This window comes from Heloderma suspectum, chromosome 6 (assembly GCF_057233095.1).
Source record: "Heloderma suspectum isolate Gila_16-S chromosome 6, 16-S_ref, whole genome shotgun sequence".
Taxonomy (NCBI): Eukaryota; Metazoa; Chordata; class Lepidosauria; order Squamata; family Helodermatidae; genus Heloderma; species Heloderma suspectum.
Window position 1 is genome coordinate 99881171 of NC_139463.1, and position 17755 is coordinate 99898925.

Here is a 17755-nt window from a genome sequence, read left to right on the forward strand (position 1 = left end):
GAAGCTCCAATATTTTGGCCACCTAATGCGAAGAGAAAACTCCCTGGAAAAGACCCTGATGCTGGGAAAGACTGAAGGCAAAAGGAGAAGGGGATGGCAGAGGATGAGATGGCTAGATAGCATCACCGATGCAATGAATATGAACTTGAGCACGCTCCGGGAGAGAGCGCAGGACAGGAAGGCCTGGTGTGCTATGGTCCATGGGGTCACGAAGAGTTGGACACGACTGAACGACTGAACAACAACAAGGATCCATTTCCAGTGCCTGGAATCTCTGCCCCTAGATGAATTAACATACAGATAGCTTCTGAACATACGTGGAGTGCCTTTCCTTTGGCACTAAAAGCTAACCATAATACCCTCTCCATCTTGCAGTTAGCTTAGGAGTAAAGTATGCCAGGCTGGGAAACATGACTTCCTGGCCGGTTGGAGCTTTAGTATCTGGCAGTTTTGAAGTGTGATGCTTCACTTCCCTACTTTTGGAAATATATCCACGTCAGCAAATACTTATCCCTACAGTTCCCAGCAGTAGGTGTTCCGTGGCCTGTGTGATGCTCACCAAAAAAGAGGATGAAGAGAGCGGACGTCATAATGGAGCAATGCTGCGGTCCCCCGAGAGCCAAATTCCAACACCGCCGTCCTCAGCTCTGCTTGGATCAGTGTTCTCTCTGAGCCTCACGATGACATCTGAAGCTACAGGAAACGGACAGTAGCAGCATCTGCTGCCACACACGAGCACTGAGCCCCTCTTCTTATTCTGTAGGGAAGATCTCCTTTGGTCAGATATCAGTTGATGTACAAGAAAAGCCACATCTGTGCATCACATTCTAAAAAACAGAGGTCAGAAATTTCTGGCGGGCACCAGGCTGGGGATGGCTGGTCTGTGACATGAAGTGACACGGGCAGTGGAACGGTAGAAATTTATTTCAGATTTAAAGAAGTGGCAAAGACAGTTGTTGTCAAAGAACTTGTGGATGATGACTGAAACAAATTAAACAACAAGCAGACATTTATGTCAGGAGTCGCTCGTTTGTTTCTGGACTGGCTCTCTTCCCTCACTCCCTTCCCCTCCCTCAGTCTCACTTGCTCTAACTGAATCTCACTCTCCTTCACCTGAACTCAAGGGCTGTTGACTGTCTAGGATTCTGCTGTCACTCTAAAGCAGCTCCTCCCTCTCCTCATCATTTTAAAGACTAGGGCAGGAGTGGGCAACATGTGGCTATGCACATGTTTTGGCCTACAAACCCCATTAGCTCTGTCCAGCATACCTAATGGTGTGGGATGATGGAAGTTGTAGGCCAGAACATCTGGAGAGACATAAGTTGTCCACCCCTGAGATACGGCATCACCACCACTAACAACAACAACCCTATATAGTACTGAACTCAGTGCAAACAGGATTGCAGCCAAAGTAGGGATGCTGAGAAACAAGGGAGCACCAGCAGTATATCTTCTTTTACCATGAAGTTCCTGCATACTAAAGTCTCCAACTTTTAAAAAAATGGTTTGAAATATTCAGGCTTTAGGAACTGTTAAATGGTCTGTGCAAGAGCCCATATGATCAGATTTAAAAGTGGACCATGTTGTGTCATAAGCAGGTCCTATATTCCTATGAGCTTCTGCCACAGAACTGCCTTTAGAATGTTCTGTGAGATGGAGGGACTCAGGAATGGACTGTGCCTTTGAAACTGCCAATTCAAATGCTGATATTAAGACTAGGGTTGCCTTTACACTAAAGAAAAACCCTGTAGTCCTCCTGTTCTGGAGCCTTTCTGTGTCTACCTAGGGGTCCCAGACAGCAGCCACATGACTGCTGAAAGGGGAAGCTTTTAATTTTCAAGGTTCCATAGAACTCAATGAAACAGCACCATCTAGTGGCTGTTTTAATTACATACCCTTCCAAGTTAAAAAGATAGTTTATTAGTTCCAGATCTTTTTGAGATGAAATAAGCAGGAAATACCTCTGCATGTGCCCTGGAGGTTAACAATGTCATGAAAAGGACCTGCAAACTTCTGTGAGTGAGCAAGCTCAATAGCAGGATAAAAGCTCTGTGTGAAGGAGCCCTAGGTTGACATTCCCACCCCAGTTTCCACAAAATCTTCTCCCTTTACTAAAGCAGGAGCCAATTTTCTAAAGATTTATGGGGGAGGGGGGAATTTCACCACAAAATTAATGGGGGGTGCCATTTACCTTAATTAATTAATTAATTACAATTACTTATATGCCACCTTTCAGGATACAGATTCCGCTAAGGCAGCTCACAATAACACAACAATAATAAAATCACAATAAACAATATTAACTTCTTTTTACTTCTAGAATCATTAAACTTCCCATTGGGCAATTGTGGAAGATGGCCTGGGGACAGGGGGAGTCCAGCTAGTGTGTGGTGTCATCTACCTCCCTCAACTACCGCCCTCTCTCCTGGAAACTGTCCCACAAGGGCAGGAGTAGTGGTAGGGGAAAGTCCAGCTGGAGAAGGCTCTGAGGTATTCTTTGCTTACCTGTCTCCCCACCCCCTTTCATAATTAACTTTATGAGGTGGCCAAGGGTTTCCATTTTTCCTTGCTTTTTAAACTTCTTTAAGAAGATGTTACCAAAACACCTTGTTTACACAATGTGATATCATGTCATTCCAAAAGCATTCCAGCAGGAGGTAACCCGTGGAGAAAGCCTCCAGGATTATTTTGTTTTAAAAAGTGGTCGAGAGCTATTTTTTTTTCCAAGTTAACAAAATGGGAGGTGGGAGGAATGGAGAAACTTTGGCCAACTCATAAGGTTAACTAAATCAAATGGCACCCTCCTTCGATATTTTGGAGAAATTTCTTCCCCCCCATCATGGTCTGTTTGTGTGTTCATTTCACCCCTACTCACCCAATGTATTGCAGAAAAATATATTTTTTGAAATTTTCAGCCCAGTCTTATCCCTGATGGTTTATCACCAATTACAGGAGGAAGGGAGCCCAAAGTTAAGCAGCAAGCACTAAGAGGTCTTCCCACCATGGCAAACAAGACTGGATGACTCCACTGCTCGTGTCCGGCTTGGCCTGTTTCTCTCTGCCTTTCCTGCCTTCCTCTCTTGGCTTTGCCTCACCTTCTTCTGGTCAGCTGCTTTCAATTTCAGCTTGTGTGCCCTCTTTCTTTTTTCCTCCATATTGCCCACACTCAAAACTGTTTTTCTTGTCAAAGTTGACCATTGTCACTGACATATGGCTATCCGTCTATAATGCTATGTTAGGCCCTCTGTGTCTGCAAGAGGCTGTGAGGGCCACAGCTGCACCTTAGATGCAGAGGGCCCCAAATATTTTAAAGCTGTACCTGTGATGGGTACTTGAGTCACATTCCCACCTTACCCCGCCTTGGCAGTTCCTTACCTGTGAAATCACCTCTCCCCTGAGCTAGAGACCAGCCTGGAAAGAGGAAGAAGCCATTAATCCGCAAGATGCCATGCCCCAGCCTCCATTCCTACTAGTACACGCAGACAGGCAGCCTGCAATCCTATGCATATTTATTTAACCAGGAGTAATCCTCACTGGATGCAGCGAGTTCTTCTTCTAAGTAGACTTGCACGGGATTGCACTGACTGTTTAGTCTGAGACTGGGTTTCTTGCTGTAGACCAAGTTTTCAGGGCCTGGAATCACAACTCCCCCACCCCACCCCCAGCATCACATGAATTGAAAGAAGAGGCCTTGAAGCCAGACAGCATGACTCCTAGACAGGACTAGCGGTGTACAAAACCCCGCTTACCTGGCTCCGCCGGGTTCTGCTGGGGGGGGGGCGCTCCATGATTCCGCGGAGCCGCCAGCCGGCTCCGCCAGCAGCTGGACATCCAGCCACTGGCTAGCAGGGACGCAAATGGCGGTGGCTGTAGCCGCCGCTGTTTGCGTCCCTGAATTCAGCCGTGATAGGCTACGTAAAGACTTACGTAGCCTATCACGTCTGGGTTAAAAACAAACAAACGCGTACGCAAATGGCGGCGGCTACGGCTGCCGCCATTTGCGTTCCTTATTTTTGGCTGTCTTAGTCTACGTAAATATTTACGTAGACTAAGACGAAGACAAGAAAGGGGAACGCAAATAGTGTAGCGGATGCTATTTGCGTTCCCCTTTATTTTCACCGTCTTACTCTACGTAAATATTTACGTAGACTAAGACGGCAAAAATAAGGGGGAACGCAAATAGCGTCCGCTACACTATTTGCGTTCCCCCTTATTTTTGCCATCTTAGTCTACGTAAATATTTATGTAAATATTTACGTAGACTAAGACGGCCAAAATAAGGAACACAAATGGCGGCGGCTGTAGCTGCTGCCATTTGGGTACGCGTTTTTGTTTTAACCCAGACATGGTAGGCTATGTAAGTCTTTACGTAGCCTATCACGAATGGGGGGGGGAACAGACTGCAAATGGCGGTGGCAGCCGGTCGGAAGACCAGCTGCCGCCGCCGCTGGAGCCGCCACCATCTGGAACATCTGCCCCAGGTAAGTCTCGTCCCGGGGGGGATCCGCGAGGGGGCGGGGGGTGGCAGGCCGTTCTGTCACGGAGTTCGGGGGGCCGAATGTACTGGCATTTTGGCCTCACCGAGATCCGTGGTGGAATTCTCTGACATCCCTAAACAGGACAGAGCTGCGGTACAAAGTAGATACCAGACATCGCTCACTCTGTCATGCAAACGCCTACCAGTAAATGCCATTCGCTCCTCCAGGTCACAGCACAGGCACTGGCTTGATCTATGTGATTCTACACAAAAAGAGGATGAAGAGGTCAGGCATCATGATGGAGCAACACTGCCCCCTCCCCCAAGAGCCAATTCCAAAGTCACCGACCATTTCTGGCTCTGCTTCATGTGATGTTTTCTAAGAGTCCTGAGATACCATCAGGAAATGTCAGTGGCATCATCACCCTTTCCGCCCCCAAGCCTCAGCCTCTCAAAGCCTCTCTCCATCTACAGGAAATGACCCTCTTTCGCCAGATATCAATTCACATGCAAAGGAAGACACAAGCATTGAGCAACTGAAAACAACAACTACACGAAGCAGAATTCAGTTCTTGGGGAAACTCTACAGGTTCACCCACAGTGAGGTGCCTGCCATGGGGAGACCCTGATGATGCCAAACCCAAAGCCAAGAGCACAGCTGTGCCAGCCCCACTGACAAAGAAGCAAGGAAAATGGTCTAGGACTGCAGAGGTGGTATCCGTGCCAGAAAAATGTAACCACAATCAAGAAGGCTGGTTGGGTGGGTAGATCAGACCAGATCTGTTTAAATATAGTCGTCACATCATCGTAGTACAAATGTTTAACAAAAGATACTGCATATCAATACAAAGATAACATATACATAATGTTAACCCTACAGATCCTACAGAATACATCCAAAATTCTGGATCTCTAGGCAAAATAAGTAAAATTTACACAAACGTATGTAAAACCAATCTCCCTGACAAGGCACAGCATTCTCCTTTAAGAATGTTTCCCTTCCACCAATTACTGAAAATAGAAAGTGTGCCATCTTTGCAGTTAGATATTGATCTTGCCCATATAGCAGCTAGATTTTGGCCTCGTGGGCAGAAAGAGGCTTGTTTTCCATGATGGCCAGAGAGCCCAGCTGTCCTGCAAGAGGCAGAAGGGCTCTCCAGGGCATGTGCAGTGAAGTTATTGCAAAAGAAAGGTGGTGGTGGGGAGATCCATAACCTTTCTCTTGAGACTGGACAATGCGTGGAGTAGAGAAGGAAACAGGGAACAGAACACCCTTGCGTTCACCTTACATGAACAAGAGAGGCTTGTGGCCAATAATATGGGCTTCTCATGAGTAGGAAGAAAGTGATATTCAGAACGCCGAAGCCCAGCACTTGATCACTAAAAATCTTATTCAAGTTCCCTTCTGACTTGAAATTTCACCAATAATTTCCTCCACCCATTCAAAGTTGACTTTGCAGCCATGACGGCTAGAAACATGCTCTTTTTAAAAGGAAAGCTGCAATTCCCAGGAAGTGGAGGCTTGTGTCCATTCCCATTTATACACACACAATTTGTATACCGCTCCACTTCTAAACAGATTCCGGAGCAGTGAACAACGAGAGATAAAATGAACAAAAGATAAAAAAAGAATGAAACAAACCAGTGTTGGCCCCGGCCTGACCTCCAGAGGCAGCGAGTTCCATAGGATGGGAGACACCACACTGAAGGCTCTTATTTGGGTGGACTCTAATAGGGTTGGTAAGGGAGAAGATGATCTCTCAGGTAGCCTGGTCCGAAGTTGCTAAGGACTTTGTACACTAGTACCAAAACCTTAAACCTGGCCCGGTAGCAAATGGGCAGCCAGTGCAGTTCCCTCAGCAAAGGAGTTACATGCTGAAAAGGGGCAGCTCCCGACAACAGCCGAGCTGCTGCGTTCTGCACTAGCTCCAGCTTCCGGACCAGCCTCAAGAGCAGCCCCACATAGAGTGCATTGCAATAATCCAGTCTTGAAGTTACTAGCGCCTGTCCTACTGTGGCCAATCTTTCCCTGTCCAAGAGAAGCCATAGTTGGTGAACCAGCCGAAGCTGGTAAAGGCAGTCCAAGCTGCCATGATCATCTGGCCCTCCAGCAACAATGATGGATCTAGGAGTACCCCCAAACTACGGACCTGATCCTTCAGTGGGAGTGCAACCCCATCCAGAACAGGCAATGAATCTATCTCCCGGACTTGGGAACCACTCACCCGCAGGGCTTCCATCTTGCCAGGATTCAGCTTCAGTTTATTGGCCCTCATCCAGCCCATTACTGAGTTCAGGCACAGGACTTGCGCAGCCTCTCCTGATTCAAATGTCAAAGGGAGAGAGCTGTGTGTCATCAGCATACTGATGGCACTTGGCTCCAAATCCCCTAATGACTGATCCCAGCGGCTTCATATAGATGTTAAATAACATTGGGGACAAAATGGTACCCTGTGGGACCCCATAGCTCAATTGCCAAGGGGCTGAGGAATGGTTTCCCAATGTTTTGTTGTTGTTCAGTCGTGTCCGACTCTTCGTGACCCCATGGACCATAGCACGCCAGGCCTTCCTGTCCTGCACTCTCTCCCGGAGTGTGCTCAAGTTCATATTCATAGCATCGGTGATGCTATCTAACCATCTCATCCTCTGTCGTCCCCTTCTCCTTTTGCCTTCAGTCTTTCCCAGCATCAGGGTCTTTTCCAGAGAGTTTTCTCTTCGCATTAGGTGGCCAAAATATTGGAGCTTCAGCTTCAGTATCTGTCCTTCCAATGAGCACTCAGGGTTGATTTCCTTTAGGATTGACTGATTTGACCTCCTTGCAGTCCAGGGGACTCGTAAAAGTCTTCTCCAGCACCACAGTTCGAAAGCATCAATTCTTCGGCGCTCAGCCTTCCTTATAGTCCAGCTCTCACAGCCATACATTACTACTGGGAAAACCATAGCTTTGATTAGACGGACCTTTGTCGGCAAGGTGATGTCTCTGCTTCTTACTATGTTGTCTAGGTTTGCCATAGCTTTCCTCCCAAGGAGCAAGCGTCTTTTAATTTCATGGCTACAGTCACCGTCTGTGGTGATCTTGGAGCCCAAGAAAGTAAAATCTGTCACTGCTTCCATTTCTTCCCCTTCTATAGGCCAGGAAGTGATGGGGCCAGATGCCATGATCTTAGTTTTTTTAATGTTGAGTTTCAAACCAGCTTTTGCACTCTCCTCTTTCACCCTCAACAAGAGGCTCTTGAGATCCTCTTCGCTTTCTGCCATTAGGGTGGTATCGTCTGCATATCGGAGGTTGTTGATAATTCTCCCAGCAATCTTAATTCCGACCTCTGATTCATCCAACCCGGCGTTTCTCATGATGTACTCTGCATATAAGTTAAATAAGCAGTGCGACAATATGCAGCCTTGTCGTACTCCTTTCCCAATTTTGAACCACTCGGTTGTTCCATGTCTGGTTCTTACTGTTGCTTCTTGAGCCTCGTACAGGTTTCTCAGGAGACAGGTAAGGTGGTCTGGTACTCCCATCACTAAAAGAATTTGCCACAGTTTGTTGTGATCCACACAATCAAAGGCTTTAGCGTAGTCAATGAAGCAGAAATAGACGTTTTTCTGGAATCCTCTTGCTTTCTCCATGATCCAGCGAACGTTGGCGATTTGATCTCTAGTTCCTCTGCCTCTTCAAAACCCAGCTTGTACTTCCAGTAGTTCTCGGTTCGCATACTGCTGAAGCCTAGCTTGTAGGATTTTGAGCATAACCTTGCTGGCATGTGAAAAGAGCGCAATTGTGCGGTAGTTTGAACACTCTTTGGTGTTGCCCTTCTTTGGAATTGGAATGTAAACTGACCTTTTCCAGTCTTGCGGCCATTGTTGAGTGTTCCAAATTTGTTGGCATACTGAATGCAGCACTTTAACAGCATCCTCTTTTAGGATTTTAAATAGCTCAGCTGGAATACTGTCATCTCCGCTAGCTTTGTTGTTACTAATGCTTCCTAAGGCCCACTTGACTTCACTCTCGAAGATGTCCGGCTCAAGTTCAGTGACCGCACTATCATGGCTATCAGGGACATTCAGATCTTTCCTGTATAGTTCTTCTGTGTATTCTTGCCACCTCTTCTTAATCTCATCTGCTTCTGTTAGGTCCCTGCCTTCTTTGTCCTTTATCATGCCCGTCTTTGCACAAAACGTTCCCTTGAGATCTCTGATTTTCTTGAAGAGATCTCTAGTCTTTCCCATTCTGTTGTTTTCCTCGATTTCTTTGCATTGTTCATTTAAGAAGGCCTTCTTGTCTCTCCTTGCTATTCTCTGGAACTCTGCATTCAGTTGGATAGATCTTCCCCTTTCTCCCTTGCTTTTCGCTTCCCTTCTTTCCTCAGCTACTTGTAAAGCCTCATCAGACAGCCACTTGGCTTTCTTGCATTTCTTTTTCTTTGGGATGGATTGAGTTGCTGACTCCTGAACAATGTTACGGACCTCCGTCCATAGTTCCTCAGGCACTCTGTCTATCAGGTCTAACCCCTGAAATCTATTCCTCACCTCCACTGTATATTCATAAGGGATATGATTTAGGTCATACCTGAATGGTTTAGTGGTTTTCCCAACGTTCTTCAATTTAAGCTGAAATTTTGCAACAAGAAGCAGCTCATGATCTGAGCCACAGTCAGCTCCAGGTCTTGTTTTTACTGACTGTATAGAGCTTCTCCATCTTTGACTGCAAAGGACATAATCAATCTGATTTCGATATTGACCATCTGGTGATGTCCATGTGTAGAGTCGCCTCTTGTGCTGTTGGAAAAGAGTGTTTGCTATGATCAGCATGCTCTCTTGGTAAAACTCTATTAGCTTTTGTCCTGCTTCATTTTGTACACCAAGGCCATGCCTGCCTGTTATCCCGGTGATTTCTTGACTTCCTACTTTAGCATTCCAATCCCCTATGATGAAGAGGACATCTTTTTTTGGTGTTAGTTCTAGAAGGTGTTGTAGGTCTTCATAGAACCGATCAACCTCATCTTCTTCGGCATCAGTGGTTGGGGCATAGACTGGAATTACTGTGATGTTGAATGGTTTGCCTTGGATTCATACTAAGATCATTCTATCATTTTTGAGATTGTACCCCAGTACTGCTTTTCCCACCCTTTTGTTGACTATGAGTGCTGCTCCATTTCTTCTAAGGGATTCTTGCCCACAGTAGTAGATAGGATGGTCACCTGAATTAAATTCGTCCATTTTAGTTCACTGATTCCCAAGATGTCCATGTTCAATCTTGCCATCTCATGTTTGACCACCTCTAGCTTACCTTGATTCATTGATCTTACATTCCAGGGTCCTAAACAATATTGTTCTTTACAGCATCGGACTTTCTTTTCACCACCAGACACATCCACAGCTGAGTGTCCTTTCGGCTTTGGCCCAGCCGCTTCACTCTTTCTGGCGCTACTTGGAAATTCCCTCTGCTCTTCCCCAGTAGTATATTGGACACCTTCCGACCTGAGGGTCTCATCTTCCGGCGTCATATCTTTTAGCCTTGTGATACGTTCCATGGGGTTTTCTTGGCAAGAATACTGGAGTGGGTTGCCATTTCCTTCTCCAGTGGACCACATTTTGTCAGAACTCTCCGCCATGACCTGTCCGTCTTGGGTGGCCCTGCACGGCATAGCTTATGGCTTCACTGAGTTACGCAAACCCCTTCGCCACAACAAGGCAGTGATCCATGAAGGGGTTCCCAATGTTACCCTCTGAAATTGACCCTACAGGTAAGACTGGAACTGCTGAAACACAGTGCCTTCAATGCCCAGCCCACAGAGTTGATCCAGGAGAATACCATGGTCGATGGTATCAAAAGCCTATGAGAGACTGAGCAGAATTAGCAGGGTTGCACTCCCCTTGTCCCTCTCTTGATAAAGGTCATCCAATTTCTATGGGTTGGATCCAGACTTAGTCATGCTTAGCACAGACCCAGCGAAATCAATCAGAGTTAGGTTAGTCATAATGTCTTCCCATTGATTCCAGTGGTTCTACTCTGACTAAATCTGGATCCAACCACATGTGTTTATAGATGACATACAACCCAGGGAAAAGCAATTGTTTGTTGCTAATTCCATATGAAGAACCTGCATATACAGAATATTCCCCTGTTGCAATCCCCTAAAAGAAACCGGCCAGCAGGTCGTGGTACGAGGGCTAGCAGGTTGCGACCAGCAGGTTGCGGTACTTCATCCATCGTCTCACGGTCAACGTATTCTGTACAGCAGGGGCTGTTGGGCTCAGTTTCCTGGAACCTTTTGGCAAGTTGACATGAATAACTGTTTGCAATGAAACTTTTTATTGCAGTAGATCAAGTTACAGAAATCAGCGTTCCAGAGTTTTGTGGCTGAATTTACAGCATTTATAATTCCCATTAAATTAAGTAGCTTCTACAAAAGCTATTGGCACACTGCTTGATTCAAGAAAGTCTGAAGACTAGAATTCATTCAAAGTCATAATGCCAGCAACAAATTGCAGGCCAGAGTCTTACAGTACAAAGTTATGGCAGACAAGAGTTCATGGATTTACAATAAACCCAGGGAGTAAATACTCCAAGCACTGAAAAGGTTCTCAGCAAAGGCTCCTCAGCTTGTCCATCAGTTTAAATCCAGGGGAAGGGCTGCTAGAACTCATCTTCTGATTACCTGACCTGACCTGACAGGGAAATCGAGCCCTCAAGCGAGCAGAACATCAGAGAGGGCATCTCTGCTCCTCCCCCCCCCGTGAGTTGATGTCTCAAACTGGGTGACATTCCCACCCCCCTTCAGATTTCTTCCCCCGCCTGGTTCCCACATTCCAAGGCTATAAATCAGAGGTTTGACTTAAAACCTTATCTTGCAGCTGTGGCTGAAAAGGAGTTTTGCTCTGTAGCCAGATGGGAAGTCAGGCTGTGCTGAGCTCTCAGGCTCGAGTTTTTCCTGACTGTACTGGATTCTAAATCATCCTGGTTTGATTTTGAATCAGACCCTGGCTCCAAAGTAGCAAGGCCCAGAGTGATGCTTGGGCTTGGTCCATCAGGAGTTTCATGACTGAGGGAGAGCCAGTCCATCCTGCTCCCCACCCTACAAAGACAGGCCACGGACTGCTCCGTGTTCCCAAAGTCCCAACGTAGTTCTGGATCCAGAATACTCATTGGAGGACTGAGCAGTTCTAGGAACTGCCTCTCTAACCTTTGGCCTCGCTTCCCATGCCGCCTCTTCTGTTCCACCATTGGCAGCAGAGGCCATGATGCCTTGGTGCCCTCTAAGGTAAAAATAACATTAAAGATGCATTACATTAGGAAAATTATTTGCCAAACATGTGTATATTAGGTAAAATTGCATACAAAAATGCATGCGTTAAGAGAAATGTGCAGAAAAATATGGACAAATTTGCATGCAAACTAAAAAAAAAGAGAATTTGAGGATTTGGCATTAACCAAATTCAAGATTGGAAAAATGAGAAATAGAGAGTAACTAAAACTGACATATTCATCCATCCCTAGCTGTTTGATGGTTAGTCAATTCTGTATTTTTCTATTATTATGGAGCCCTGCCATTCTGTGATGGTTTTTATGTGGTTCCAGCAATATATCTCCTTCTACCATTAAGTTTCTGCAAGCTAAAGTTTCTGGCTTTCTGTTTGCCAGCTTAAGACAACAATTATGGGATAATAATATTTAGGGTTCAGGAACCATAAAAGAGCCAGTGCACAAGACAATACACAGGAGCCGATACCCACTGGCACCAATGGGTGCTTCGTCTTCTTTTCTTTTTATGGGGCAAGGTAGTGGCTGGGGAGGGAAGGATTAAACCTCCCTCCCCATGTCAGGTATTCCCAATCTAGATCATGGCCCTGCATGCTTAAAGAAGAACAAGCCATGCAGCTGCATGCTCTGTAATTAATGTAATGTGTAATTTGACCCAGAGGTGTCCTTTGTAAAAGGTATGACTTGGACTGAAGAGATTGTAGATAAGAACGAATGGGATGATTTGGTCCTGCTGCCTCCTGTCAAAAAGGCAGTTAGAGTAAAACAAAAGACAAAGCAGAATGAGCATTTACCAGCCCCACATGCACACACAGTCTGTCTTAATAAAGGAGGGACCACACTCTTGGTCAGTGAAGTAAAGAAAAACAATTTACTCAGAAATATTCTTGCATATACAGTCAGGGCCAGATTTGGAACAAGGAACAAGGATAACTGTTTTGGCAGTTGGCCTCTGCACACCACCACATTGAAGTTGAAAGGAAACACATCCAGATGGGAGCGAAGTCAGGACTTCCAGCTGTAATTCAAGGGGTGTGACAAAAGTGGGGCACTAACCATTCAGGAAGGACAGCCGGTGGCATACCCCCCCCCCCATCGTTGGTGGCTCATAAGTACATGCAGGTACAGCATAGGGTTTAAAATGGAGTTTGTTCAGTCCATTACTGTGTATTCTATAACACTGGCAGGAGGGAGAGAGCAAGTCATGTCCTCCCAGCAATAAAGGAAGGCGGCAGAGGGGAGGAAGAGGAGGAGCAGGAAGCCACACTGTAGGATATAGAGATCTTAAGGCTAGCTATGCCCCCAAATTCCCATGCATTAACTAACTAACTAACTAACTAACTATCTGCTACCCTGCCCCCTTCCGGTAACTTGCAGACAAGTTTGCAATATTCCCAAGACCCCTTCTCAATGTTGAATGCAAGAGTCCTGAAACGTCATCTTCAGACACAAACTCTCAAAGCATTCTTGTCAGGGTTCCTCCATAGACACAGAACCCCTGAACAACTCCTTAAGGATCTCTTGCCTCCTTAAGAGTCCTTCTTTTAAACTTCCCCTTCCCAAGAACATGGGGTTTAGGCTGTAGATGTGGGGTGATTGACACTCTAGACACAGGGCTTAACCACAACAGTTTACTTGTATATTAAAGCAAGTAAATCACAACTAAAAGTGTTTACACAGTAGAGCTGAGTGATACAAAAAGAAAATAAAAGTTTCAAAACACAAGTTCGTTTACCCCAGCTGTTCTTAGACTCTTCTAAGCTGCTCCTTCCTGATCTGGTCTTCTGACTCTGCTCTCACTGCTCTGGTCTCTCTGACTCTCCCTTTTTATACCCTCTGTGAGGACCTGAGGTCTTTTTGACCACCTCACAATCCCACTTCTAGTCACCAGGTCAAGTGCTTTGAGCGGTGTCTCTCCTCACGCTGCCACCTTTAGGCTCTCGCCCACAGCCCTCTGTGCATTGTGATGCTTCACCACTCTCTCAACTGCTGCCACCAATAACCCTTTTTGAGCTGCTTTCTTTCTTTTTGGTAGCACAGACCAAGCAGCCAGCTCGTGGGGGTTATTCTACGAAACCCTTCCTAATCACAAAAAAAGGAAACCGTCTTTTAAAACTGAACACTAAGAAGGTTTATTTGGTACAACAGGACTGGAAATAGGAAGTGGGTTGGGATGAGGAAAGGATATCGGAAATGATGACTAAAATAAGGCAACACTATCAACTGCACAACAGAACTCTTGCTTTTAGTTCTATATTCAAAACCTCTCACACCCTCTCTCACACTATCTGACACACTCTCAACCTAATCTCGGACTTGTCTAGCTGGACCTCATCTACCTTCCTCCCAGGCTGCTCTGACTCTCCAGAAGCCATCACCCCACCGTTTCTCCATTCACACTCAGCCACTCCCCCTTTCTTCCACTTGCCAAACTGTCATTCTTGCTCACACTCTGCCAAACCCCGCCTCACACTCACGTGTCAATTATACTAGCCGCTATACACACACACACACACACACACACATATATATATATATATATATACACACCTTTACTATTTACATGTTGTGGATGTGGAATCACCACACTCTGCTCCCCCTAAACAGAAAGTCCTGCTTCAAATCTGAAGAAATGAAATTTAACTGGGGAATCAAAACAGAAACTGGACCAGAGAAATGAAACTACTCTTCTCAGGGTTACCCGCTCCCAACAGAAAACTTCACAGTTCTCTTGGTGGTGGCTTGGTTAAGATGTCTGCTGTCATCTCTGCAGTTGAACAGTAGTTCATCTCAATACTCCCTTGTTCGGCTAAGTCATGCACCAAGTGGTACTTTACTCTAATGTGCTTGGTGCATGCTTGAATTTTCTCCGTTTGAGAAAACTTGATACAGCTCTGGTTGTCTTCCATAATCTCAAATGGTTTCTGGTACTTTCTGCCCATCTATTCCAAGGTCCATCAGTAGCTGTTTCAGCCACATTAATTCTCTGCATGCTTCTTCATCTGCTATGTACTCAGATTCTGTGGATGACAAAGCTACATGCTGTCTGTTTTTGACTGGCCCAGGAGACTGGCCCATCCCACACATGAACGAGTATCCACTGGTGGATTTGTGGTCGGAGCTGTCTCCAGCCCAGTCTGCATCAGTGTAGCCCACCAGTTCTGAATTGCTACTAGCTGGCAATTTCAGTTTAAAGTCCATAGTCCCTTTCAAGTACCCCGCCACACTTTTAAATGCGACCCAGTCTCTTTCATTGGGTGAGCTGGTTTTTCTGCTTAGGATTCCTACAGCGGTTGTTATGTCTGGTCTGGTAGTAGTGGGTAAGTATAGGAGTTCACCTATTGCTGTTCTGTACTTGCTGTTATTTGGCAAAATCTAAGTTTCATCTTCCTTCTTGAGGAAGTCTGTCCGTCTCCATATATGTTGCCATGGTGTTGGCATCTTTGAGTCCTAATGTCTCCAACAGTTCAATAATCTTTTGCTGTTGACTGAGCAAGCAGAAACCACCCTCTTTTCTTTCAGTCTGAATGCCTAAACAGTAAGCTACATTTCCTGACTGTTTTATTTCCACTTCCTTAGTACAATTCCTGTATAATCCTCATCTCTTTGTGTTATCATGATGAGATCATCCACATATGCAAGAGTTAAAGCCAAATGTCCATTTCTGTTTCTGGTATACAGGCATGGATCTGCCTCATCTTGTTTGAAGCCTTACTCTGTGAGCATTTTATTTAATTTCTCATTCCAGGCAACATTTTTATTGGGGAATTGCATTGTAATACTCCACTCCATATGCCTAGAATCTTCAGTTTGCCCATTTGCTGTTTGGACTTTTCCACAATGACTTTCACTAAGTTCAACAAAAAAATTCACCGGAAAATGTACTGTGGCTAGTGCATCCACTTTCTCTAAATCCAGTGCATTATTTTTGGTTCATTGTTGCGCCCATGAGGCTTTTGTGATTCAAAAGGAAATACTCCTTCTTCTTCCAGCATCCTAGAAAAACCTGCCTCTCCTGCTTCTTTGGTCCCCTTTGTTTAAAATGTTGGGAGCTACCATTGGTCAAGGGGTGGGAGTTTCTGTTGCTAGATGAGGGGCAGTCCTTTGCAAAATGTCCTTTGCCATCACAGTTAAAACAATTCTTTGCTTGGTTATTGAATCTTCCCCTGGTGGGGCTTTTCCCTCTTCTTCCCACTCACTAGGGGCTCCTTCACACCAGGCTTTTATCCCACTGGAGATTGCTTACTCACAGAGGTTTGCAGGTCCTGTACATGATGCAGCCCTCATCCAGGGAACCTCCCACTCTTTGTGAGCTCTATTGTGTTGTTTTCCATGGGCATTTTCCCTTCTCCTGCCATGAACTCAACAAAAATGAAGGTGTACAGTTTTATTACAAATACAACAACAGCACCACCTAGTGCCTTTGTAATGAAACACATACATCTCATTGAGAAGTGTAGGGTTTTTTTTAAAGCCACGTGGAGAGGATCCAATCTGATCCCACAAAGATTCCGGAAGCAGAAGCCCCGGTAAACTGCAGGATTTTTAGCCTTGTTTGATGAAGCCCTAGGTGATTTGATCCAGATTCCCTGGGATTAACATGGAGATTTTGATCTATGCATTCCTCTCTCAACAAGGAAATGGCATATGTAAAAGTTAGCCCAGTTCTCCCATCCAGGACAGAGATAAAACTTCCCAAACTCTCTCCTACAGATCCACTCAAATATCCCAGTTTTTGATAATCAATAAATGCTAATCCAGTTAGTTTTAGTTTATCAAAATTTGTGATCAAGTCTCTCACAATTTCTTCTGGATTCAAGCCTCAGTTTACACATTTCTCTTAGAACTTATAAATCCAAATGTGGCCTAGAGGTAGTCTAACATTTCTTTGCATGTTTTAGACTCCTTTACATGAATTAGCTGATCATTATCTAATGAATCATATATAAAAGCCTTTGCTATTGTATCTTTCTCCAGCCATTTCTGAGCCCCAACTGCAGTTCCTGGTTTAACTTTTGTAATGCTCTCTGAAACTTTATTTGCTTCTTGTGCAATAACTAACCTTGTTTTCTATTGCATAAAGATGTGGCTATTCAGTTTTGGTAATCTTCTAAAGAAACCTCCATTAGTGCTTGAGGCCATTCTGGAAAAAAACTAAAAATTAGCCTTCTCTATGTATGTAAAGGGGAAAGAAAAAATCACAAAACAATTGGTAAAATCTGCTCTGTGTGTCTGGGCCCATAACCTGATGGGATTATTTGGTATTGCTGCCTCTTGTTAAAAAGGCACTTAGCAGAGTAAAACAAAAGGCAAAGCAGAATGAGCATTTACCAGTCCCACATGCGCACACATACTATTTTAATAAAGGAGGGACCACACTCTTCGTCAGTGAAGTAAAGAAAAACAATTTACTCACAGATATTCTTGCATATATATGTTTGTTCAGTCCATTTCTTTGTGTTCTATAACACTGGCAGGAGGGAGAGAGCAAGTCATGCCCTGCTAGCAATGGAGGAAGGCTGGGGGGGGGGCAGGAAGTGACATTGTAGGCTAGAGATCCCAAGTCTAGCTATGCCCCCAAATTCCCATGCATTAACTAACTAGGGCGCAATCCTATGGGGATAGGCAGCTGCCTCCGAACTGGGAGGCAACTGCCCTATCCAATGCAAGGCAGGAGAAGCGCATTTATATATTTTATATATTTCATTTATATTTTTTATAAATGAAATAAAGAATTCCAACAACATAATCACCATCTACAGTTTGCAACATTACAGTATTCTTTTTTTTAACTTAATTTTTATTCTACTTTTTATCTTTATAAATGAAATAAAGAATACCAACAACATAATCACCATCTATGGACTTAAGCACACTCCGGGAGAGAGCGCAGGACAGGAAGGCCTGGCGTGCTATGGTCCATGGGGTCACGAAGAGTTGGACACGACTGAACAACTGAACAACAACAATCACCATCTACAGTTTCCAACATTACAGTATTTTGGGGGACACCGCAA

At 45.0% G+C, this 17755-nt stretch overlaps 1 long non-coding RNA gene across 1 annotated transcript; it reads right to left on the minus strand.

Annotated features, from left to right (window-relative positions):
* Positions 1 to 754: 754 nt before the first annotated feature.
* LOC146342065 (uncharacterized) lies at positions 755 to 7628 on the minus strand. Its single transcript, XR_014783907.1, has 4 exons — positions 6120 to 7628; positions 4681 to 4740; positions 3376 to 3411; positions 755 to 981 (listed from the first exon to the last, which is right to left on the minus strand). It is a non-coding gene; the product is annotated as an uncharacterized LOC146342065 (long non-coding RNA).
* Between the last annotated feature and the right edge of the window lie 10127 nt (positions 7629 to 17755).